This window comes from Solea senegalensis, linkage group LG12 (genome assembly GCF_019176455.1).
Source record: "Solea senegalensis isolate Sse05_10M linkage group LG12, IFAPA_SoseM_1, whole genome shotgun sequence".
Taxonomy (NCBI): Eukaryota; Metazoa; Chordata; class Actinopteri; order Pleuronectiformes; family Soleidae; genus Solea; species Solea senegalensis.
In genome coordinates, this window is record NC_058032.1 from 19,807,554 (window position 1) to 19,833,023 (window position 25,470).

General features: G+C 40.4%; 8 non-coding genes across 8 annotated transcripts; 4 read left to right on the forward strand and 4 right to left on the reverse strand.

Annotated features, from left to right (window-relative positions):
• The first annotated feature begins 236 nt into the window (after window positions 1–236).
• trnai-aau lies at window positions 237–310 on the forward strand. Its single transcript has one exon. It is a non-coding gene; the product is annotated as a tRNA-Ile (tRNA).
• Window positions 311–757: 447 nt separating this feature from the next.
• On the reverse strand, window positions 758–839 carry trnal-uag. The gene has a single exon. It is a non-coding gene; the product is annotated as a tRNA-Leu (tRNA).
• A 514-nt stretch (window positions 840–1,353) lies between these two features.
• Window positions 1,354–1,427, forward strand: trnai-aau. Its single transcript has one exon. It is a non-coding gene; the product is annotated as a tRNA-Ile (tRNA).
• A 447-nt stretch (window positions 1,428–1,874) lies between these two features.
• On the reverse strand, window positions 1,875–1,956 carry trnal-uag. Its single transcript has one exon. It is a non-coding gene; the product is annotated as a tRNA-Leu (tRNA).
• A 514-nt stretch (window positions 1,957–2,470) lies between these two features.
• trnai-aau lies at window positions 2,471–2,544 on the forward strand. Its single transcript has one exon. It is a non-coding gene; the product is annotated as a tRNA-Ile (tRNA).
• Window positions 2,545–2,991: 447 nt separating this feature from the next.
• trnal-uag lies at window positions 2,992–3,073 on the reverse strand. Its single transcript has one exon. It is a non-coding gene; the product is annotated as a tRNA-Leu (tRNA).
• Window positions 3,074–3,587: 514 nt separating this feature from the next.
• On the forward strand, window positions 3,588–3,661 carry trnai-aau. The gene has a single exon. It is a non-coding gene; the product is annotated as a tRNA-Ile (tRNA).
• A 447-nt stretch (window positions 3,662–4,108) lies between these two features.
• trnal-uag lies at window positions 4,109–4,190 on the reverse strand. The gene has a single exon. It is a non-coding gene; the product is annotated as a tRNA-Leu (tRNA).
• Between the last annotated feature and the right edge of the window lie 21,280 nt (window positions 4,191–25,470).

A 25,470-nucleotide genomic window follows, 5' to 3' on the forward strand; every position in this document is an offset into this window, starting at 1 on the left:
GACATCTGGGTTATGGGCCCAGCACGCTTCCGCTGCGCCACTCTGCTGATGACGACTGTGTCAAATGAGAACAAGAGTTGGGCAAACTCTTCTTCAGTAGGTCAGTAGGTCGATCATGTATACACATTAAGTTATACGTGCAGATTCACCACCAGCAGCAGCCTACTTGAGCCTGTTTAGTCTGTGAAACCCAACTGGAAGATAGCCAAATACCTTGTCAAACACTCACTACAAGGGGCCGGTTAGCTCAGATGGTCAGAGCGTGGTGCTAATAACGCCAAGGTCATGGGTTCAACCCCCATACTGGCCATGAAAGTCCGCTTCGTACAATAAAAAAAGAAAGCCACAAGCAAGACTGGTGGCAGAGTATGTCAATTGTTCAAATCGGTGGTCTTTTTTTGCTTGGAGGTAACAATGTCTCCCAGTGCAGCACCACCAGCCACGTTTACACATGCAACTCCCAAAATTGCTAAGCCAAAGGAGAGATTCAGACAGTAAGACAGCCTGGTGTCTGTTGGCAAGCTTCACACTGGTGCAGGTACAACGGATTAAGCTAACGGTGTACAGGGACCTCTCCGTGCCCTGGATGACAAGTGTTCAACTTTTAGGTAATCGATGACAAGACTTTAACAAGCTACGTCGTGAGGCACGACTCGCAAGCCACAGCCACACGCAACGTTTTACAGAACTCCTTCAAAGTGTGGTAGGACACAAATTATGGCTCTGAGAGAAAGCCTTTCAAACAATTATTGTCATATGGCAGTGGTGGGATTTGAACCCACGCCTCCTCAGAGACTGGAGCCTAAATCCAGCGCCTTGGACCCCTCGGCCACACTACCTGTGGAAGGGCTTCACTTTTCAGCTTTTTCAGCTTCAGGAAGAAGAACGTTTACCCTGAAGAAGTGTTTCCCTCTGCTGTCTGCCCAAAAGTTATAAAGACAAGGAAGATTTCAGCACACCAAGGATTGACCACCATCACTAGTATTGTGTGCACGGACTGTTGTCTTAAGGTTTGAGCAAGTGGGCGCCACCTGTCACTTGTCTGTCTTGACGAGCGTCAGCAATTCTCTCAGACAACACACAGCCTTGCCTTAGCAGAGGATGGTTTCGATCCATCGACATCTGGGTTATGGGCCCAGCACGCTTCCGCTGCGCCACTCTGCTGATGACGACTGTGTCAAATGAGAACAAGAGTTGGGCAAACTCTTCTTCAGTAGGTCAGTAGGTCGATCATGTATACACATTAAGTTATACGTGCAGATTCACCACCAGCAGCAGCCTACTTGAGCCTGTTTAGTCTGTGAAACCCAACTGGAAGATAGCCAAATACCTTGTCAAACACTCACTACAAGGGGCCGGTTAGCTCAGATGGTCAGAGCGTGGTGCTAATAACGCCAAGGTCATGGGTTCAACCCCCATACTGGCCATGAAAGTCCGCTTCGTACAATAAAAAAAGAAAGCCACAAGCAAGACTGGTGGCAGAGTATGTCAATTGTTCAAATCGGTGGTCTTTTTTTGCTTGGAGGTAACAATGTCTCCCAGTGCAGCACCACCAGCCACGTTTACACATGCAACTCCCAAAATTGCTAAGCCAAAGGAGAGATTCAGACAGTAAGACAGCCTGGTGTCTGTTGGCAAGCTTCACACTGGTGCAGGTACAACGGATTAAGCTAACGGTGTACAGGGACCTCTCCGTGCCCTGGATGACAAGTGTTCAACTTTTAGGTAATCGACGACAAGACTTTAACAAGCTACGTCGTGAGGCACGACTCGCAAGCCACAGCCACACGCAACGTTTTACAGAACTCCTTCAAAGTGTGGTAGGACACAAATTATGGCTCTGAGAGAAAGCCTTTCAAACAATTATTGTCATATGGCAGTGGTGGGATTTGAACCCACGCCTCCTCAGAGACTGGAGCCTAAATCCAGCGCCTTGGACCCCTCGGCCACACTACCTGTGGAAGGGCTTCACTTTTCAGCTTTTTCAGCTTCAGGAAGAAGAACGTTTACCCTGAAGAAGTGTTTCCCTCTGCTGTCTGCCCAAAAGTTATAAAGACAAGGAAGATTTCAGCACACCAAGGATTGACCACCATCACTAGTATTGTGTGCACGGACTGTTGTCTTAAGGTTTGAGCAAGTGGGCGCCACCTGTCACTTGTCTGTCTTGACGAGCGTCAGCAATTCTCTCAGACAACACACAGCCTTGCCTTAGCAGAGGATGGTTTCGATCCATCGACATCTGGGTTATGGGCCCAGCACGCTTCCGCTGCGCCACTCTGCTGATGACGACTGTGTCAAATGAGAACAAGAGTTGGGCAAACTCTTCTTCAGTAGGTCAGTAGGTCGATCATGTATACACATTAAGTTATACGTGCAGATTCACCACCAGCAGCAGCCTACTTGAGCCTGTTTAGTCTGTGAAACCCAACTGGAAGATAGCCAAATACCTTGTCAAACACTCACTACAAGGGGCCGGTTAGCTCAGATGGTCAGAGCGTGGTGCTAATAACGCCAAGGTCATGGGTTCAACCCCCATACTGGCCATGAAAGTCCGCTTCGTACAATAAAAAAAGAAAGCCACAAGCAAGACTGGTGGCAGAGTATGTCAATTGTTCAAATCGGTGGTCTTTTTTTGCTTGGAGGTAACAATGTCTCCCAGTGCAGCACCACCAGCCACGTTTACACATGCAACTCCCAAAATTGCTAAGCCAAAGGAGAGATTCAGACAGTAAGACAGCCTGGTGTCTGTTGGCAAGCTTCACACTGGTGCAGGTACAACGGATTAAGCTAACGGTGTACAGGGACCTCTCCGTGCCCTGGATGACAAGTGTTCAACTTTTAGGTAATCGACGACAAGACTTTAACAAGCTACGTCGTGAGGCACGACTCGCAAGCCACAGCCACACGCAACGTTTTACAGAACTCCTTCAAAGTGTGGTAGGACACAAATTATGGCTCTGAGAGAAAGCCTTTCAAACAATTATTGTCATATGGCAGTGGTGGGATTTGAACCCACGCCTCCTCAGAGACTGGAGCCTAAATCCAGCGCCTTGGACCCCTCGGCCACACTACCTGTGGAAGGGCTTCACTTTTCAGCTTTTTCAGCTTCAGGAAGAAGAACGTTTACCCTGAAGAAGTGTTTCCCTCTGCTGTCTGCCCAAAAGTTATAAAGACAAGGAAGATTTCAGCACACCAAGGATTGACCACCATCACTAGTATTGTGTGCACGGACTGTTGTCTTAAGGTTTGAGCAAGTGGGCGCCACCTGTCACTTGTCTGTCTTGACGAGCGTCAGCAATTCTCTCAGACAACACACAGCCTTGCCTTAGCAGAGGATGGTTTCGATCCATCGACATCTGGGTTATGGGCCCAGCACGCTTCCGCTGCGCCACTCTGCTGATGACGACTGTGTCAAATGAGAACAAGAGTTGGGCAAACTCTTCTTCAGTAGGTCAGTAGGTCGATCATGTATACACATTAAGTTATACGTGCAGATTCACCACCAGCAGCAGCCTACTTGAGCCTGTTTAGTCTGTGAAACCCAACTGGAAGATAGCCAAATACCTTGTCAAACACTCACTACAAGGGGCCGGTTAGCTCAGATGGTCAGAGCGTGGTGCTAATAACGCCAAGGTCATGGGTTCAACCCCCATACTGGCCATGAAAGTCCGCTTCGTACAATAAAAAAAGAAAGCCACAAGCAAGACTGGTGGCAGAGTATGTCAGTTGTTCAAATCGGTGGTCTTTTTTTGCTTGGAGGTAACAATGTCTCCCAGTGCAGCACCACCAGCCACGTTTACACATGCAACTCCCAACATTGCTAAGCCAAAGGAGAGATTCAGACAGTAAGACAGCCTGGTGTCTGTTGGCAAGCTTCACACTGGTGCAGGTACAACGGATTAAGCTAACGGTGTACAGGGACCTCTCCGTGCCCTGGATGACAAGTGTTCAACTTTTAGGTAATCGACGACAAGACTTTAACAAGCTACGTCGTGAGGCACGACTCGCAAGCCACAGCCACACGCAACGTTTTACAGAACTCCTTCAAAGTGTGGTAGGACACAAATTATGGCTCTGAGAGAAAGCCTTTCAAACAATTATTGTCATATGGCAGTGGTGGGATTTGAACCCACGCCTCCTCAGAGACTGGAGCCTAAATCCAGCGCCTTGGACCCCTCGGCCACACTACCTGTGGAAGGGCTTCACTTTTCAGCTTTTTCAGCTTCAGGAAGAAGAACGTTTACCCTGAAGAAGTGTTTCCCTCTGCTGTCTGCCCAAAAGTTATAAAGACAAGGAAGATTTCAGCACACCAAGGATTGACCACCATCACTAGTATTGTGTGCACGGACTGTTGTCTTAAGGTTTGAGCAAGTGGGCGCCACCTGTCACTTGAGTTTGTATGTTCTCCCTGTGTTTGCATGGGTTTTCTCCGGATTCTCAGGCTTCCTCCCAAATTCCAAAAACATGCAAAATGTGGATTAGGTAAAGTGGACACTCTCGATTGAATGTTGGTGTGAGAGTGAATGTTTGTCTCTACATGTGGCATGGGCGAACTGTCCAGGGTGTACCCCGCCTTTCGCCCTGTGCCAGCTGGGAGTGGTACAGCACCCCCCAGCGAACCTCGTATGGAGTATAAAACAATAGAAAATGTATTGATTGATGGATGAATTGAATCTCTTCCTCCTGTTAATCTCATTAATAAATCAAGTGATTCAAACAATATGCACATAGTCAGCAATAGGTTGTGTAAGCCAGGTTAAAAATGCAAGCTATCGAAACTAAAGCACTGTTGTTAATTTCTTGTTTTGTTTTTTTTTTTTAGAAATTAATTTCTAATCATATTTGTTGGCTTGGCAACAAATGCACAGTAACATATATTTGATGTTCTTTTGTTTGTTTTTTGAACAATACAATACAATTTACCAACTGTGGGCAGAGCTCAAGAGAAAATACTACATTGTGTCACTTTAACAGAAACAGAAAAAAAAATCAAAACAGAAACAACCCTGATGGACACATTGTCTACAGACAGACCATGACACAACAGACCAAATCAGAGATAACCTTACTGTTACATTTGTCTTGCATGTTTTCATTGCATGTGAACATGTATTTGTGTATGAAATGGTAATATTTTCAATGTATTAATTTGTGATATTTGATCTCATCCTAGCAATGGTCTGTCATATTGTTCATAGCTGTGTGCTGTACATAAATACACTGTAGAATATCCTAACTGACCAAACAGAATCAAGTACTCTAATCCATCAGCCTCAGCAATATGTTTAATCGATGTCAACGATGTGACGTGAGCAAAAAATAGTTGAGTATATGAAGAAATATTTATAAAAGTAATAAGTGTAAAGGATGTAGATGATGTGCTATGGACAGTTGGTCGGTCAACAAGTCCAAACCATTTTCTGACCTTTCATATTTAATATCATAAGACATTGATACCACTTCCACCAACATCCCTTTAATGACCTTTGCAATTGGTGTGTGTGTGTGTGTGTACCTGCAGTAGAATTGATCCCATTATTCATACCCATTGATTTCCATTTCCTCATCCCTTGTCCCATTTAGAAAAATTTAACAAGACAAATGTGTTTGAGGCTAAAGTTCAGACACTGTTTCTAATTGTGTCCAGTGTTAATTAGATGCAGTTAATTGTAAACAGTGGTTGTCAGTGACGTCTCCGGAGCCTACAGAGACCGACGACCTGGTTAAAGAATGAACCATGCCATAGCCACAGCCACACATGGTAATATACTCAACTCACTCTCTTCTGCCTCATTAGTTTGCTTCTCTACTTGGGTTCACTTTATTCACTGTCAAATACTGTAAACAAATGATTCCACAATGTTTGTTTGATTTGGAGTTCATGTATTCATATTTACCTTGTTCTGAACATATATGGGCAATGGGAATATGGGCAACACTGGCTGTTCATCTAACTTCTTGAATGCATATGTGCTCCTCACAGAGAGGCATGACTCGCTACAGCTTGTTAGATGATAGACTGATTTTCACTCTGACGGAAATAAACCATTGCATGGTTGAAAGAGGCAGCTATGAACTTGTGAGAGTCATCAACTGCTCCCTCAAAAGGAGGAAACACATTTTTCCTCTAAATCACCAACAAATCCATGGCAGTCTGTACCCTGGAGGGACAGTATTAAATTGGTGCCAAAATAAAGTGTGTGATAAAGCACAACAAATCTTCCAAATACAATTTAACACTTTAACAATATCAATTTCTGCAGTGGATGAAGTCTGTACTCAATGCAGTAGCAACTGCAATTATTTTCACAATGAGCAGACATACTTTCTTGAAGCAGCCATTGTAAGCATCTTTAAACAACAAAACATACATACATGTGAATTAAGAAAAAAATAAGGAAAGAGAGACACACTCAAAACAGAAAGCCATTGATGGTAACACAGCAAACATAAACACATTTAAACATTTATTTATATTGACCAACAACAGAGAGACCCAAGACACTGGATGGACAACATGTGGCCCTTTGCTGAATATTCCATTTGCATCAGAATTATGAAGAAACATGATATTTGGTGCACACAAACAGCATAGTAACATGTCTACAGTTAAAAAATACACAATTCAATTCAACTGATTTACTCTGAGATAACAAGCCAAATACAAGTGTGTGTAGCAGTGTTTGTATGGTGGCAGCCATCTTGGAATCCTAACTTGGGGTACATGAGGTTCTCAGAGATTTAGAGTTCAAAATCTGAGTTCAATCCCGGTTGCTGTGTAAATTAGAATAGAGTTTTGACTACAAATGGAACACACCAAAAGATAAAAAGGCATACAATATCCTTCATTTTTCACACTTAAAATTGAAAATCACCTTTGGTTCACCCTCCTTTTCTCTCTTTCCACTGTCACAGTCCAATCCTCTTCCTGAGGAGTAATAAAAATGCATGTTCCACCAATAAAATGAAAAGCAAATCAAGCCCTGCCTACACAATTGTCTGCTTATATGCCTGCATGTGCCAGTCACCGCAGCTGCTATTCCTGCACCAAGCAGCTCCATGTTTTCTCGATGCAGTCTGGACTCATTTGTGATATTAAAAGACAAATACAATGGAGAACTTAATGAAGTACAGTAGAAACAAATATCTTATGTCTATCATTGCAGAGGGTGAAGAACTCTCTGTGAAAAATGGGTAGATAGAGAGAAGCAGTTGGCCATGTAGAGATGGTGCTAGTGTTTTGGCAACTATTAATTATTTCAGGGGGCATTAGAGGTTCCACACTGGAGTTGGAAAGCAATTTTACACTGATGTAAACAAACATATGGGCAGTCTGTTCAAATTGTGCCAATGAGCCCTCAAAAAAGTTACACACTAAAATATTACAAACAGAAGCCAAGAATCCAAAATGGTCAACAGACCAGAAATGCAAACAAAAACACCAAATGTCAGTTAATCTCTCTTTTGTCTGAAAGTCCTCTCTCATTGTCATCATCAAACCATTTTTTTTCAAAGTGGGTTTCCTGCAAACGCCTTCTGATGCACCATATTTCCCTGTGCTTTTGAGAAAAGTGAAGTAATTAAAATGAGATAATAAGACTTTCCCCCCACACATGTGCCAATTCAGATGAAGCAAAAACTTTAAATTGCTTGTAGCAAGTGGTTATAAGGTTACATTTGTAGAATTGTACCGTGATAGTAGTTGAACAACTGTGTGAGACCTTAAGTTTCTGAATAGCCAACCAACCAACTGGGTCAGCTATTGTAGCAGCAAATACAAATGTAAATCCACTGTATGGTCCTGTCATGTCTTTGAGTTCAATGCTCTATGCTTAGGTGTGAGAATAAGATTATTTTTTTAAAAAGGTGTTGAAGGTCAGGGAGCATTTTTTCTATGATTGGTTACTATAGTAGGGCTTTAGTGTGGATGACTAAAAATAATCCAGACTATAGGCATTCAGATGAAAATGTACCTCATTGCTTGGATGAGAAAAGTTAAAGCAGCTTAAAGTTTCACTCAGTTCAAAGCCACTGTCCGACCCAATGATGTGTCTGCCTTTCAGAAGGAATTGAACTCTGCATAGAAAATGGTTTGATGAAAACGTGTTTTGAATATGTATGAATCATCATTCTTGATGTTCATCCTGAAGACATGATGCATCCCAATTTATATCTGAGATATATCCTGCAAGAATAGGGAAATTTTAATCAATATTTTATTGGCATTGGATTTTTGTCTCAAAGCAAATGCAACATAGTCAAGACCATGAGGAAAATATATTAATAAACAAATAGAACCAAGCCAGAGCAACATGAGATAAAAAAAAAAAAAAGCGTTATTACTGTGCTGACAGCGATGCCATTTTCCATTGGGCACCATGTGTGTGTGAGTGTATGTGTCTGCCACAGCCATTGACTGTTGAATGTACTGCTAAATTTATTGAATAAAGTGATCATGTTGGTGGGTAATTTTAATTTGCAAAATACTTGTTTTATGAACACCAGCATGCGCTTGTCCTTTTTGTTTTGTTTGTAAATGCAATATTTTTCATCCAATTATATAAAAGGACAGAGAGCTGATGTTTTTTTTTTTTGTGTGAATTATTCGCATATTCGAAATATTTTTCAAACATGTTTCCAATCAATGCATCATTCAAATCGGCCACATAATTTCACTGTGTGATTTTTTTTTTCGACTCATGGTTGATTTTTCGTGAACCAATCCGAGTGTTGCTGATGACGCACAGTCCAAACACTTACCTCGGCAGCAGATCACTTTGATTGTGTTTGTTTCCCGAAACCCTGTTCTTTTTATTAACATTTAGTGCTCACACGGCACGGCTCTGTGCCGCAGGTGCAACCATGGTAATTTGGCGTGGGAATAATACACAGTTCCTTATATGGACATCTTGGGGGTGTGTGCTTATAGGTCACATATATGCAAAAATAGAAAAAAAATAATATTTGTTTTCGTCTTCTTATGTATTGTTGAGCAATAATTGTGCAGAAGTCACAAAATTTTTCTTTTCTATCTGTTCATAAAAACGAGCCAAGTGAACTGTGACATATTTCCGGATTTCACAATTTCAATCCAATTTTAAACATTTTGAGTACTTTTTGCTCAGTTGTGTTTATGTAGTTGGTGAAAATTAAATGTTTTTCATCAGATTGCCTAGGTTGTGCTGAAAAAAGGATATAAGACACTCTACATTGCATGTTCTTATATCCTGTGTATACACTTTATGTTTAAACATAGTAATGGATAAAAAGCAGCCAAAATGCTCTGTGTTCTAAGGGTTGAACAAGAAAAACATGTACTACAATCGTTAGACACGTGTAGCCAGGTTGTAATGGAGTTCCAGTGGGATGGTGTGTGTAAATCAAGCTTCAAAATAGTTTTAACCGACATTTGCTTTGAGCTGTTGTCTCTGCCCATAGCAGTGGCAGCTGTGTGTGTGTGTGTGTGTGTGTGTCCAGCTTTGGTCGCAAACAGACCGTGATGTGATTTGTTTCCCCTGGTTTTCATAATGTATTTGTTTATTATGCATCGTGCTTGGGAGGGTGTGTGCAAAGAACTTAAAGGTGATGGGTACTGGATAAAGGGTTTTGTCCCTCCTGCTCAAATTTGTCCCTGGATTATCTGAAATTTATTATTTTATGGACTATCACAAATTCCTTAAATTTATGTCATTGCCAACAGTTCTGCTGAAAGTGATGAACCATCTTTGCTTTTCATTCTTTGAATGTGACTTTTGGGAATCAGGTGTTTCCTGAAGATACTGTTCCAGGTATCAAAGCATACATACAAACAAGAAAATATAATAAACAATTATGAATATGCTCATAGCAGAGGTATCTCTTGCAAGTTCATGGTTACTCAGATGGTTGGAAGTGTATTTGCCAATGATAAGTGAATTCCTCTGAAAGACAGGAACAAGAAAGGTGCATTATTTATATAACTACATTCCAATGAACATGGTGTCATGATATGTAGGGTCAATTAAAACTGTAATTTTGGGACTTGGATTTTGTGATGGGGTGCATTTCACAGCAGGGGTGGTTATTACAGCACAACAGTGCTGTAAGGCCATGCCTCTGCTACATGTTTGAACACCTCTGATTTTTTCCTGTGATATCGCATGTGGGATGTGCTGCGCAGCTCCTATCACCGTCATTGATCTCCTTCCTATTATTCCCCCATCTTTTCTCCATATTACAGTAACCTGATATTCTAATGAGAAAACTTTGTACATACAGAGCAGATCTGATGAGAAAATAACTCAATATAACAGGAACAGATGTGAGCATAATCAGGTAAGATCAATGAAGGAAAGAACCTAACAGAACAGGTAATAATAGAAAAAATCTCATGAGAGGAGAAGATGAAGGTGTGATGGGGGGAGTCTCTTTATTACAAAGAAATCTGATACAATGTTGTTGTGGATGAATTCAGTCTCATCATCCAGCACTTTATTGTCAAGGTAACTCTCTAGGTGATGTTTGTAAAATAATGAGAGGCGTTTTATTTGTTCGGTAATAAAAAACTACTATAATTTCGAGTGAACATGGATTACAACACATATGTTTACAGTGACACAGATGTTTATTTCCGTTGTGCAACAGCGAGGCAAAAATGCCTGCATGCATTTTGAACAGGTCTCGCCCACATCACGGCTCCCGCAAAACTCTTTTGTGAAAAAAGCAATTATGCATGTTTATTTTGTTGATTTTTATCTTCTGACAAGGCCCCAGAGTCATATCCATCCCTTGTGCTCTGAGATATAAATAAATATGAAAGACACAGATACTTAGGTGCTAGAAAAATAATTCAAGGTGGGAGAATTATATGTGGTTATATAGTTCTAAAATGTCACCTCCTTCAAGGCAAATGCTCGTCGCAAACTCCCACACATTTCAACAAGTCTTTCTTTGACAAGGAAAGGTCAGTAAATACTGTATACCTTCACCCTGACTCTTCGAGGACTGGTACACATTCAACATGTTGAATAGCATTAGGAAAAAAAAAAGTACTGTGTCCTAGTCACCAACATTGTTGTCTTTAAAGGCAGGACATGGTCAGTGCGTCCTTGTGGACAAGACTATGAGTCAGTTTTGTTTGTATAAAATAAGTGAAGTACTACTGGCTGGAGTTACAACAGATACAGTATGTTTTTTTAAAAAAATGAATGTCTTTGGCAAGTGAGTAGTGGATTTCTCTGTTTTTAACCTGACTAAATACTAGACCAGAGGTGCCAAACCGTCAGCCTGCGGGCCACATGCAGCACTTCAATCGATTACATGTTGCCCAGCACTTAATATCAACTTACAATGAAAAATGGCCTGCAACTTCCTCTTCCTTCAAACACATTGTGTGGCTGAGGCACAGCTGCCACTGAGAACAGAGACAGAATGTAATAATTATAAACATATTTGATAGCCAGTGACGTGTGGGGGGAGGTTCATGGCTGGTGAGCCACTGAATCATTCAGAGTCAGATTTACAATAATATATGAACCCAATACATACTTCCATTTTGGCAGTCATCGACCTACGTGCTCAAAAACGTACCTGTGCTGATTGGCCAAAGAGGAAACCTGTGTATCTGAGCTTGATTGCTCTTCCTTTTGTTTAGTACCCAGATGTCTGTCACAGTAAATTGAAATTGAATTGTGAGAACTGTATTTGAATTGTGAGAACTGAATGTGAAAATATATAGAATTTTTCAAAAGCAATGATTAAAATTAAACAATTTAAATTAAAATATAAATGATTCAAATTCAGTTTCTGGTGGCACATATTTCAGCCCACAGATAGATAGTTCTAAAGAGTTATTGCTGTAGTCAGGAACTATTTCAGATATCAGTGCTTCTGAATCAGTCTGCTGGAGCAAAGTGCTGCACTCTTTGTGCTATAATGTTGGAGAGGGTGTTCAGTATTATCCATAAAAGATAACAGTTTGTTCAGGGTCTTTCCCACCACCAGAACTTCAAAGGTGTCTGGTTTGCTGCCAATTACAGACTCAGCCTCAATCAATTTTCTTCAGTCTGCTGGTGGTGCTTGCTCCGCCGCCACTGCCTTAGGGAAAAGTGCGGCAGACGTCACCTTCGAATGAAAAAAAGAGCACACAGTGTATCTTATGTCTCAACCAAATAATACACGACTGCGTGAAAACACTTATTGGATGAAGTTGCATATTTGTAGCTGAATATCTCTCACCTCACCCTTCTCTTTCAAGTGTTGGCAAACCTAGCCTTCAGTTAGCATCAAAACTCAAAAGATGTTTGTCCATTGTGGGCTATTGTAAAAACATGGTGGTCCAAAATAGGGCTTCCATAGAGCTGATCCAGGTCCTGATATAAATGTAAAAGGCTCATAGGCTAATGAAAAAAAAACAATTCATACAACAAGGTGATTGTACACATTTAAGTATAATTATTTCATCTTAAATTTCTGCCAAATTAAATTTGTTTCACATAAATTTTGAAAGCTGGAGCTTTAAAGATTTACAAATGTTTTAGCATATCCATCTAAAGTGACATATAGTTGGATTTAAAGCATGTCACTGTCAATGACCGCCAAACAGGAAAGGACTAGAATCATAGGTCTATGTGCTTTTGTCAATCCCCATAGATTTTCAACGACAGAGTGGAAAGTGAGGGACTAACACCAAGGGTTTAGAGGTGTATCAACAATGTAATTCCCTGTAATGACCAAGTCAAGAATGTCTCTTTCAATATGTCTTTTGACATGTGTACCTGTTTATTCACATGTCTCCATTAATTATTTTATTATGGTTATGTCTGTTTTTCTCACATATTTAGGCTTTACACTGTGTTCGACATGAATAATGTTACAATAAGATCCCTTGTGCTAAATTTTACTCACTGGCTTTATTTGATACACAGGACAGCTTATAATGAGTCAGGAGTTGCACCCAGCCTGGTACTCTGCTGCCGTCACATATTTGCTTCTAGGTTTGATGTTCAGATATCAACATACCTTGTTTGTACCTATTGGTAATTTAAATTACTGTCACCTTTTGTCATCTCAAACCAGTCTGGTCATTCTCCTCTGACATCAACAAGGCATTTTCTCAATGTTTTCTGAAACAAGTGGTTGAATATTCCAAATTCAGTGCAGGCAAACATTAACATCAAGTCTATTGGCCATTTTAAATGTTAGTTTCAATGCTTGTTGACAGTATTTTCTATTTCCCCCTTGTTTAATCTCTTATACAGACTGGCTGAACAGAGCCCTTTCACAGGCAAAAAGGGTAAATTAAATGAACAAATAAAACAAAACAATAGTCCTCAGATTCTGATCCACTATAGAGATATATGCATCTGAATTTGTTAAATGGGATTGAACCATGTTTCCAAATTTCCTTTAACATCCGATGAGTTATGAAAGATATGATGTCTTTTACAGTTTTGGCCATCATAAGTGAAAGGGATTTCTTGAAGATTTGAGAGTACTTGCATGTATGACTGGAGTACATTCTTGCCAAGTACGGGAGTAAACAAGTACGATCATTGCAATTGGAACAGGGTACTTCCTTCTTGTACTGTTTTAATGGCGGGTAATTTAATGGCGCTTAAGCCTCATTAACACCAACAGAGTGTTGATAAATTAACGTGAAACAGTTTCAATAAAGTCATATAGTTATTCTTATTAATATTTTCATGTTTATAATGTTATCTTAATCAATTAATCCATTTTATTTCAAATACACATGCTGAGCCTTTGTTTTAAGATCACATGGTTGACACGTGAAAGGCATGAGTCTATGTCTATGTTGAGATTGGCACAGCACCCTCCGTGTCCCTTCTCTGGAGGATAAAGTGGTAGAAAATGTTGGATGTTGGATGAATGTTTGCATTAAAAACAAAATAATGCATCAACGGCAAATCTAGTGATCACACCAGTTATCTGACAGAGACGTCTGAGCCAGCGGATCATTTCAACAGTGCAGGCCTAGGTAACTGCTCTGTGTTGGACACTGTGAGCGACACTGTGAGCACAGAGCATCCACATAGGCAGAGCTGCTCATCTCCGACAATGTCGCTGCCAAACTATGAATAAGTCATATCTTAATACAAAAACTACATTTTTTAATTCTAAATGACAGATTTTAGGTTTTATGAGTTTTCTCTGCTGATATATTCCGGCAAAATGCAACCTGGCATACATGGCTTTTCAAAGTATGCTCAAGACACCATCTGATGCAATACTTTTTAAAATGGGTGGGGTGTGAACACTTCCAGGTATGAGAACTAACTGCTCGCATACTTGTGAAAAAGAACTTGTGAAAAACAGTATTTGGACTGAGGCTGATGATGTTTTACAAGTACAGGAGTATGCAAGTACAGAGAAGTATGCATCTTGAGAAACGGCCAAAAACCTCTTTGGCCGAGGTAATAAGGCAGCAAACCACAGTTTTCTTAAAGCACTGTGGTTAATTATCGTGGTAAAGAATCTGGTCTTTTGAACTAGACCTCTACTGGGAAATTAATATGCTAATACACGCGCATTATCCTTAACATCTTGCAATACTTAAAGGGGATGTAAGTACATTGCAAAAGTTTCTGAAAAATGGAAAGGGTTTCACATATACCCATGTTAGACTGTGTCCAAAATATATATGTATATATAACATCCCACCATCTCTTTTATTGAAATAAACATTTAACTTATTTGGTTATTCTTTATGTGCCAGCAACAGGCAGAGTTTGAAAGTGTGTCTGTTTGGAGAAGCAGCAGCAACAATAATGGGCAGTAAAAAAAAACAACATATTGTACTTTTAATATCGACCAACAAGAAGACTGAGGCAGCATTAGAGGACCTTGGCTGAAGGTAGCTTTTTTGCGTCCCTCTTTGGGAAAAAAGTATCCACACAACCATGTCTTGAATCTCCTCTTGACTTTCAGCCATCTATATTTTAACTTCTGCACATCCTAGTTTTTTTGCTATCATTTTTGAGAGTGGTAGTTAGGCCTTTTAGGTTTGGATCTGCATTACCAAACCATATACTGTAGCTACAGTGAAGTGCTAAGAGCAGTGTTGCTGGGTGGATGTGGGTAGAGCAAGTATAATCAGTGGAGTGCACACAATGACTTGGCCCAGCTGCAGATACTACTTGCTGCGCCTTATTGTTTTTATGATGGCTTTGTCCAGCCTGCGACTGATCACAAAATCAGTGCACAACAGCTCTCTCTCATAGATGTGGGGGGAAATTCATAACCCTTGGTCAGTCTTAAGTGTTATCAAATATGTGCCCAGCCACGAGAAAAACAGGATGTTGGCTAAGGGCATTTTGAGTTATTTACAGACTCTGAAAATTTGAAGGAGATGTGGCAATTTGAATGTAGGTAATCCTCAAACTGGTTCAGGGAGAATTTTAATCTCAAAGATTTACACCTTCTGAGAGCAAAGTGACAGTATCACAACATTTACATAGTCCAACCCCCTGGTTAATACACATGCAGCTTCCTGAAGCAGCAGTAACAGCATATAAAGTAGTCTTGTGTTTCCTCTGTGATGCACAGCTGATTGGCCAAACAGGACTGGACCCACATACAGAACGGTGGAAAGTAACAAAGTTTATTTAGAATGAGCAAACAAAAAAAACAGTCTGTAGCAAAAGTGGATCCTCAATTAGGCGACAAAAAGCCAGTGGCGTGGGATCCACATAACAGAGGGAACAGTCTGTAAAAGGCAAACAAAACAAGATCCACAAAGAGCACAAGCGTGCCAAATAATCCAATGAAAAAAGTACTTCACTGACAGGAAATCCACAAACGGGGACAGGGCTCAGAAAAGAGCGATATACACTGGTGACTGACAAAGACAACACATTTTCTATATTTTAACCATATGGCTAGTTAAAAGGTCAGCTGATAGACGGACAGCTAGTTTCATGGTTGGCTCCAAGAAAAAATATATTGTGTTTACTCCTTGTCAATAACCAGCCAATCAGAGCCTGGTGTAAACCAAAATATAGATAATGATTGAGCCGGAAGCAAATTCTTTCAGAGGCTGTTTGTGCCTTTCTGACTCTAATGAAACATGTTGAAGGTCATTTGCTGGATGATTATGGGTCCTCTTGACAACTGACCTCCAGATTTGAAGGTAGTGTCAGGCTGTGTACATACCTGTCTTGATGCTGCCTCTGTTCAACTTGGCCAAATATTTTCAAAGAAATTCCATCCACTGAACTCACAGACTCCAGGGCTTCACTGTTTTCCAAAAAGCTTGGTAGCGAAATTCCCCAACACTGGACAACAGTATAAAAGCACAACTGAGCGTGGTAAACTGAACTCTGAGCATGTCGAGATCCAAAAGAACCTGAGGCATCAAGCCAGATGCAGACTGGAAATCGTATTTGTGTCAGTTCAGTCACACTGGCTGGACCAGCCAGGTGTGCAGTTGTATCACATCTACTGCATGTGTCTGTAAACGGGGAAAACAAGTAGTAACTATGGTAACTGCTGCTTGTCAGGGACAGGGTAACATACAGTACATTTAGGGCAGCTGATAATAATACACCAGGCTTGGTCATTTCCACCTTTCAGAGAAGCAATCAGAAATTCTCAGTGATCAAGAAATCCTTGAGGTAAAATGTTTTTCATAGTGTCTCCTTTTTGTCTATGCAATCACAATGTGCTGCAATTCTAATTAAAAGGGGCAAAATTTTCACCACAAAAAAACAATGTTGTACATACATACACAAATTGCTGTTTATGTATTTCCTCCTATGTTCTTGAGAAAAACTCCCACGTTCTCTTCTACCATTCCATAAATGCATATGTATGAGAAGGAAAAGTACAGTCAGTGTTTTTGATTTTTGATTTTTTTTTATACATATCATGCCTTGTACTCAGGATCACAGTGAGTCAGAAAAACATCTAAAAATGGGGAATACGAAATATAAGAAATAGTAAAATCTGTATCTTCACCACCCGTAAGGCCTATATGGTGTAAATATTTCACCTAACGCAAGCAACATACCATCATGACTGTCATGTAAAAAGGAGGTGAGTGAGTTTTTACCTCTTTCAATCAACTTAGCTCTTAAATAGACATTTGTCCTAATAACCTGGCCTTTCCAAAACCCAATACTTTACAAAAAGTATCCTGTCGACACATGTCATCATTTGTCTCCAGGAACTGATCCATGATTGTTCTGTTTAGTTTTCCCTTGAAGTCTTTTTCATGCAAACAGTTTCATTGTGTAGCATTTAAATCTTCCAATATATCTGCAACAGGTCAGACTCACCTTAATAAATCAACAACTGGATTCCTTTCAGGTCAAAACTCATGTGATGGACAAGTGCATTTTTTCCACTACACCCTGGAGGATGGATTTAAGTACCACCAGACAGGTTTTGAATGAAGCTCAGATCAGTTTCTACAAGAGACGCATCTGATGTTGGACATTTTCTAAATAAAACATGTCACCTGTGGAAGAAAAGAACTCACTGAACCTGACTGCACCTGAAAAACAAAACATAACCACTGGCTTTCTTGAGCATTTTTCAGACATATATTAGTGATTTCCAGAGTTGTAATATGCAAATGAGGCATTTTTGTCAGTGTATATTGGTGGATGTGTGCCTCCTAGACTCACTGCATAACAATTACCCACATAAAAACATGTATGATCACAGTGAATTGGACAGCATTGCCCACAGGGACACAGCTAATCCTCGGCGTTCCATTTATCAGCTGTGGGCAGACGCTGCTCTCGGTGGATCATGGCCCATCACATTTAACAGTGTTTGAAAAGCTGTCGACCTGTTTCCCTGACAAAACTAAACCCTTTCACTCGCTCCCTTCTCTCTCTGTAAATAGCATCTCATAAGGCCACGGGCCAGTGTGTAATGCCTCCCAAACATATTCAATTTCATCATGATTATGAATAGATTATCTATTCAGCTAAGCACAATTTATCATAATCATCATTTCGACCTTTTAGGGGTTTGAACAATCTGATGCACGCATCCATAACTCCTCGCGACACCACAATAATTTATTTACATCAACATGTATTTGGTATGCCGTCCTTTAATCAATAGCACTAAATCTGAAGTCCATTTTGTTGCACAATTCTCCCCTTGGGAAAAAAAAAAAAGGAGGAAGAGACTTTCTCAGGAATGGGGCAGTTTAGGCCCCAGACATTGCATGCATATCTCTCCCAGCTCATGGTCTCATGAGTTGTAATACGATTCTATCAGTTTGTTGAATGTAAACAGTGTGGAGTGCAGCAGGGCAGTCCACAAGGAAATGATGGATTAAGATAACAGTGGGGATGGTGTCATAACTGAAGATAATCAACTGATTCATTAAGATAGCGGGGGAAATGATCGCTCGGAGGGATCTTTTCCACAGCATTTCTCCACAGCTTGTTCACCATCCCGCTCATTAAATGGAAATGAAACTACAATCTGTTGTATCTGTTTAGTATTTAAACCTACTGTTGACAAGCTATCATCAGGCTGCCCAACATCCAGTTGATCTAGCCACAGAAGGGTGCCTGCTATCAAGCTAGCGACCATAGAGTCAAGCAGATTTCCACAAAAGTGAAGTCACCCTCACCAACATGCTACTCCGATCTCATTTGAGATCGGTCTGGAAAGGGTGTAGTCGCCTCCCATTTTCAAGAGGTGTCACCAACAGACAGATGGAAATGCCTCTGTACACAGAGACCTACAGTCCATCAGACCAATGGTGTCTACAACCTTTGCCTTGGGGGGAGCTCATGTTGAATGTAGATGTAGCTTCTCTGTCATCATTACGTTAAGCCCACCTCTAGTGCACCAAAGTTTTGTGATTGGTTCCCTTTTTAAGAGATTGTTGGCCATCACTGAGTTCATGCCTGACATGTCTGAAGAGCAAAATCAAATCGCTGGCAGACTCAGCTATGTTCACCCAGGCTAATGATCCATGCTTTTCCACATTAGGTAATGCAACTGTACATATAATGTCTACTCTTTGTAATTTTTCTGAATTCACAACCGGTGTCTTGTTTGCTCATCTCCAAATGCTGTCACAATAATAACCAGGGATTTCTTTTTGATGAATTGGATATCCTACCCTAACTTCAGCGGCCAATATTGATGAGGTTTAGCAGTTGTGTTACCAAATTAGCTCTTGTGGCCTTCACCCACAGTTGAATGCATTTTCTCAGCATAAAACATCAAATACACAACAGCTATTAACTGACAATGTCGACACACCGCCTCCATGTCTGTTTATATTCTGAAGTCACATTAAATAAGGTGAGATCCCTGGAATCTTCTCCCTGAAATGGTTTGATTAGACGTAAAAACATGTGTGGTCCTGTGTCTTGAAAAATGGTTACAAAGTTTTCATGTTTTTAAAAATGTTTGAAAATCCTCTTGTGTGTGACAGGCTTGATAGAGCATTTGAGTATATACAGCTGCAGCACACGGGTGTAAGGGACATGGAGCATTTGTCCTTTCGAACTACATTTTGTGAGCAGAAATATTAACTTATGAAACTTCATTCGTTTGCCGTTGTGTTTTCACTCATAATCCAACCCGTTTGCAATTGTCTGTCTTTTCTAGGGGTCCACACGGTGGTATAGTGGTTAGCACTCTCGCCTTGCAGCGAGAAGACCCGGGTTCAAGCCCCGGTTGGAACAAGGGCCTTTCTGCATGGAGTTTGCATGTTCTCCCCGTGTGTGCGTGGGTTCTCTCCGGGTTCTCCGGCTTCCTCCCACAGTCCAAAAACATGCAATGTGGGGAATAGGTAAATTGGACACTCTAAATTGACCATAGGAGTGAGCGTGAGAGTGAATGGTTGTTTGTCTCTAGTTGTGTGTGGCCCTGCGATGGACTGGCGAACTGTCCAGGGTGTACCCTGCCTATCGCCCGATGTAGCTGAGATTGGCACAGCACCCCCCGCGACCCTCTGGTGGAGGATAAAGCGGTTAGATGATGACTGACTGACTGACTGTCTTTTCTAGCACAATGTGTATGTTGCCTTTGTCTGTGTTGACATAAAACAAATCACTCTCTGTGTATAGTGTGACACTGTTGTCAGTTGACGTGAGATCTAAACACTGCTATGCTGAGAAACACAGAGAGGGTTATATGGAGGTGACAGGCTTCATCACTATTTAGTCATTTGACAATGGTTTAAAATGTAACTGAACCCCCAAAACCATTTTTTTTCCAGGTATAAACCAGTATATATGTGTATCCGGTAATGTTATTAACTCCAGATCCAGGTGCCGATCTCCACAGTTTTGTTATTTGTGGAAAATTATATAAGTCCAAGTGTGCAACATTCATTGAAATGTGTCTGAAAGCCTTTTTCTGCTTGCAAAGTATATATATATATATATATATATATATATATATATATATGCAAAATAAATATATATACATATATATATAAAATAATAACTTTTTTGTGCTTATTGTAAAATCCAACAATGCACAAACTTGGCATGAGTCTCCACGTCTCAGAATATGTGGTGGAAGGAAGAGGATTTGAAGATACTTGGAGAGAGATCAGGGAGGCAGTAGGAAGCAGCTTTGGAGGATGTGCTGTAACAGCAGGCTCTTCACCCTGTACGGCCATTCAGAGCAGGTGTAAACAGTATTTTCCTTTAAGCAAAACACAATTTGTCATCTTTAGTGCTGCTGGCAGGTGTATTTTTCCTGTTTAAACAGAGCCAGACTAGCATGTTTCTGGTCTTTAAGTGCTGAGCTCCTAACATAATGTACAGAAGACATATCAGAAAGATATCAGTCTTTAAATCTCAGACCTGATTGAAGAAAAAGATGTAGCCTGGTACCGTTGTATTTGTATTTCAAGGTGTTTCCTTCATATGTGATTTGTACTGTACAGTAAATACATCATAACACTGGTATTGACTCACATGAGGGGAGAGGGTTATTTTCACAAGTTAAAGTTCACAACATCGTCTGCTCTTCATCTAAGGTTTGTTTTGTGACTGTGTCTTGCAGCGTTTCATGCCTGAGCCGGGATCACAGAGATAATGAGGAGTGTCAGGTGGATGGATGGAAGGATGAACTGATTGATCAAGGTACAAGACCCAACAGTGTATGTGTCTTTTGAAAGCTAATAATACAAAAATCAATATGTGCTGCAAGGCTGTAACCAGGAGAGACAGATAACTGGAGGGAGGACACGCAATGGAGATTCTTGTCTTTCTCCAGTTTCCTTTCCACTCTTCCCAGCAGCAGCAGCAGCAGCTCCACGCAGTGTTCCGGCTGGTACTGTTAGTATTTACCCAGCCTGTGCTGTGGCTCAGCTCCGCAGGCTCCGCAGCCATCTAATTGCCTGTCACATGAAAAGCTTTGTCTTTTGTCACTGCGGATCAAGTGCAGATCAATACTGCCAGGAGAGAGTGAGATGTGTGTGTTTTTGTTTGTGTATGTGTGAGGGAGTGAGAAATGAGTTTGAATACCTGCGAGGGAAAGGGAAGCTATGAAGGATGCAGCAGCATTAGTGTCATCTTGTTTCCTGGCGTGCACAGCGGAAAGGGCTTATGCTCACATACGCCAGTGAACACACAAACACCGTCTAGTATATACACACAGGCTGGGACACACTGGCTTGAAGCACTGCCAAGTGCAGGGTTAAAAAGTGGGTGGACTCTAGCTGGAAAACCTCATTAAGTTTTAATTCCATTCTGTATCCTATTTCTATAATGGGGAATTGATTTTTACTTAGAGCACTGGACCAGAAATAATTCTATTTCAAATCATTTTATTCTCCTCTGTTTGTCTTTGTGTGTGTGTGTATGTGTGTGTGTGCCTGTGTCCCCACACTGAGCACATACACACACATACCTTCACTGTATTTTAACTGCTTTAATGAATGCACACTTGCCTCCATGGAGGTAGCCACAGAAACTCTTAATGCCTTCATTATTATAACATATCAGCTGGTTCTCTGATGAAAGGTAGCATGTCATCATTGAGTATTAACAGGGTGTCATTCACTTCACATGATGGTATTAGTGTCTCTTTAAATCAACAAGAGATTCAAAACAGAATTTCATCAGATAACTATGGGCTACTGGGGCCTAGATGAGCCATAAAGGTTTCCAAATATACAATTCTGCTTTGCTGACTGGGGGGAAGCCAGAGGGTGAAAGCTCACTAGGTATTCTCTGGAAATGTTGGACTTGCAAAGTTCTGTCATCCAACAAACGGCTCTTTAAAAATGAAACTTCAATTTCTGGCCCTTCCACAACAGCAATGCTCCTAAATGCTAAAAATGTATTCATAAATGGCCAATGAGTAGGCAGCTGCTGTACCAGCAGTCTGATTACTCTGCTCGGTCGGACTTGAAAAACTGATTTAAAATTTGTCTGAAATCAATTGTCTTATCTTGGTGGTTTATCTGTTCAGGTGGCGCAAGACAATAATGAATGAATGAACACTTAAACAAATATACTGAATACTAAATGGAAAAGACTGTGTTCATCATCTCTCTTACATAAAAATCAATTGCAGATATCCCGTACTGTGACAGTGTCGGGGTAAAAAAGTTCCCAGAGAAGTCTATGAAGGAAAGCAAAATTAAGGCAGATGGTAAAATTACTGCCCAGACTGTCTGTCGCAAACATCCTGTCGTCCATTTCCCAGTAGTTTTTCCTGTGTCTGCATTCTATAAGCGACATGTATCGACAATGCTTTACCGTCACGTGTATTAAAGTGGCCCTGCTTACGGGTATGATGAAGAGGATCACTGACACAATCAATCTTGATAGAGTTAAGGAGGCTTTCCAGCTCCTCATCAGACATTTAGTCCATGTGGGTGTGAAAGTCTCCGCAGGCTGCAGCTCGGGCCCAGGAGTCCTCACTTGGTTCAGTTACTAAGACGACTAATAGGCCGCCACTCTGGCACATCATATTAAGATCGATTGGGATTCATACTGTGCTGTTTTATTCAATTCACAGTGATGATGATGTGCTCCAAGTGAAGAATAGCTGCTCTGTCTCATTTCTCCTTTGATATTGAGAAAAACAGTCCTTGTTATTGTTATATATCCTGATGTCATTTTCTTCTACCTGCTACAGATTCTTATTCCTCAACTCAACTTTCCTCCTCCCTTGCAACCTATTTGTCTTATGTCTCTGTACTCAGCCTCTCTCGCTCCATCTCCCGCAAAACCAGACGCTCTTATTAAAGCTGAACTCCTCCAAGGCCCCTGCATTTTCCTCCCTCTGCCTTCACCTTGCCCTCGTCTGCTCCCACATTGTTCTCACTGCCGCCCAATTTCACCAAGCTGAGTTTCTGAGTTCCACTTTTGGTGCTGAGATCTCTTCTCCAGGGATCCCAAAGCAATAATACAGCGACAGAGGCAAAGGCAATAATCAAATCTAATGCACTCTATGATCTGACTTCCCTAACCCTGCTTATTCCTTAATTTATTAGACATTGGATTGAGATTTTTCAATGTGTGTCTGACTCCCAAGATGATTCCAAGAGATATATTGTTTATTGCTTTGTTTTTTTTTTTTAAGCATTACTAGCATTTTGATATTTCGGAATATACATTTGTCTCTGACTTGGCTTTTGGTATTAAATTATGTTTCCACTGCATGAGCATGTCGTTTCATATATTTGCCGGATGTGCAAACACAATAAATATCAGGGTTTAAAATGTTAGAAATGATTGAAAACCCTCAGGACATGACTTGACTGGTAGTTTGTGATTGCGGGAAGGAAATTGACACATGGCATGGGGGGATTCTATTCTCTGGTTTATTTGACAGACCTGAGAAAATGTCATCTCTTATCTTACATAGAAAAAAAAAAAAAACAGAAAACATTTTTTTAGGTCATAAAAGGTCACAACTAGTACTACTACTGCTATGACTACTACTAATAATATAATTATTCAATGTAATTGTCTGCATTTTATTAGAAGGCAACAGTAAAAAGATCCATTTCCTTCTTGGTGCTTGAACTACAACACTTTTTTTTCTCTTCTTTTTTTTCTAAAATGAACAAGCTTTAAGAGTCAAAGTTCATCTTAAAGTGTCTACAAGTAAGTAAGTGTCTCCAGTATTCACCTTAGCATTTTTGTCATGACAACAGTGTCTCTTAAATACTTCAATACTCATATTAATGAACACAGCCTTGAAGATTAGATATATCTTCTTTTAAAAATGGGGTGTAGGAAGTGTGCGACTTTTAAATATGAACCCTTACTGTGCATTTAATCCATTGCCCACACTGCAGAGGGGATATTGTAATTGTTATATCAGAAAGAAGGAGGCTTCCTTCAGTTAGGCTGTTATTCATCACAAGGATTCATGCTGTGAAGAATCAAATTCATTCTGTGAAAAATCCCCTTGGAGCAATTTGTATCATTTTCAAGTCTCAGTAACAGTTAGACTTTATTTGGATTGATTTGTTGTTTAAGGACTTTAACTTATCAATAATAATCTCATCAAAAACAAAAATCACCAATCTGACATTTTGGGGGAAAATAGAACTTGAACATCTTACATGCATTTGATCAATGGGATGACACACACAAATGTGTCATTATCTTATATGCCTTGAGCATAATCTCAGGGTGTATGGATGATGTAAACACACACTAGTAAATAAAGTATTCCCTCCCGTTCTCTCAAAGTGTTTGAACTTTATAGTTGTGAGGTACATTGAAGTCTGAGAGCAAACAATTGCAGGTGTCCACTTTTGAAGCTGAGATGATTTCTCTAGTTGTTTACATTATTAATAGAATTCCTCCTACAGGGGAAAATGGTATTTTTTTGTTGCACCATAAAGAATAAAATAGCAAATTAACAAAGTAGTGGTGTATTTAAATGTCACGAGAATGGTGTGTACAGTCAGTACAAATGAGCAAACTCCTCAGCAGTAACACACTGGACCAAAGTGACATCTGCAGTATGTTTACATGCTGTTTAATGTGCTGCAGCTGAGCAGCTAATAAGCCATTGAGCCTGCAAACTGGCATTTAGTTGTTCACTTAACTTTTCCCCCAGTGAATGTTTGCTTGCTAGTTGGCCCAGGCAATGCAACACACAATCTGACCTCACTTTTTTCAAGGTAAATAAGGAAGTAATTAATAAATAATAATAAGTAAAGCTAATGTTGGGTTTGTTGGAGTCAGTGACTCTGGGATTGTAGCCTGGCTATAATGCCAGACTGTAACTCAATCTCATTTGAGATTAGTATGAGTATAAATCTGGAAAGTGTGTAGTCACCTCCCACTTTCAAGAGGCGTATCTCCATTGTTAGCGATACCAGATCCTACATTTCTGACAGGGTGTAGTCACCTCCCACTTCCAAGAGCCATGACCAACAGAAGTATGCAGTGATAATCATCATCAACATCACAAGTCATTTCATCATCAATATTTTATCCAATCTCTTGTCTCTATGCAGACAAATACCTGAAAATGATTCCATCAAACTCTTACAGAGTCACA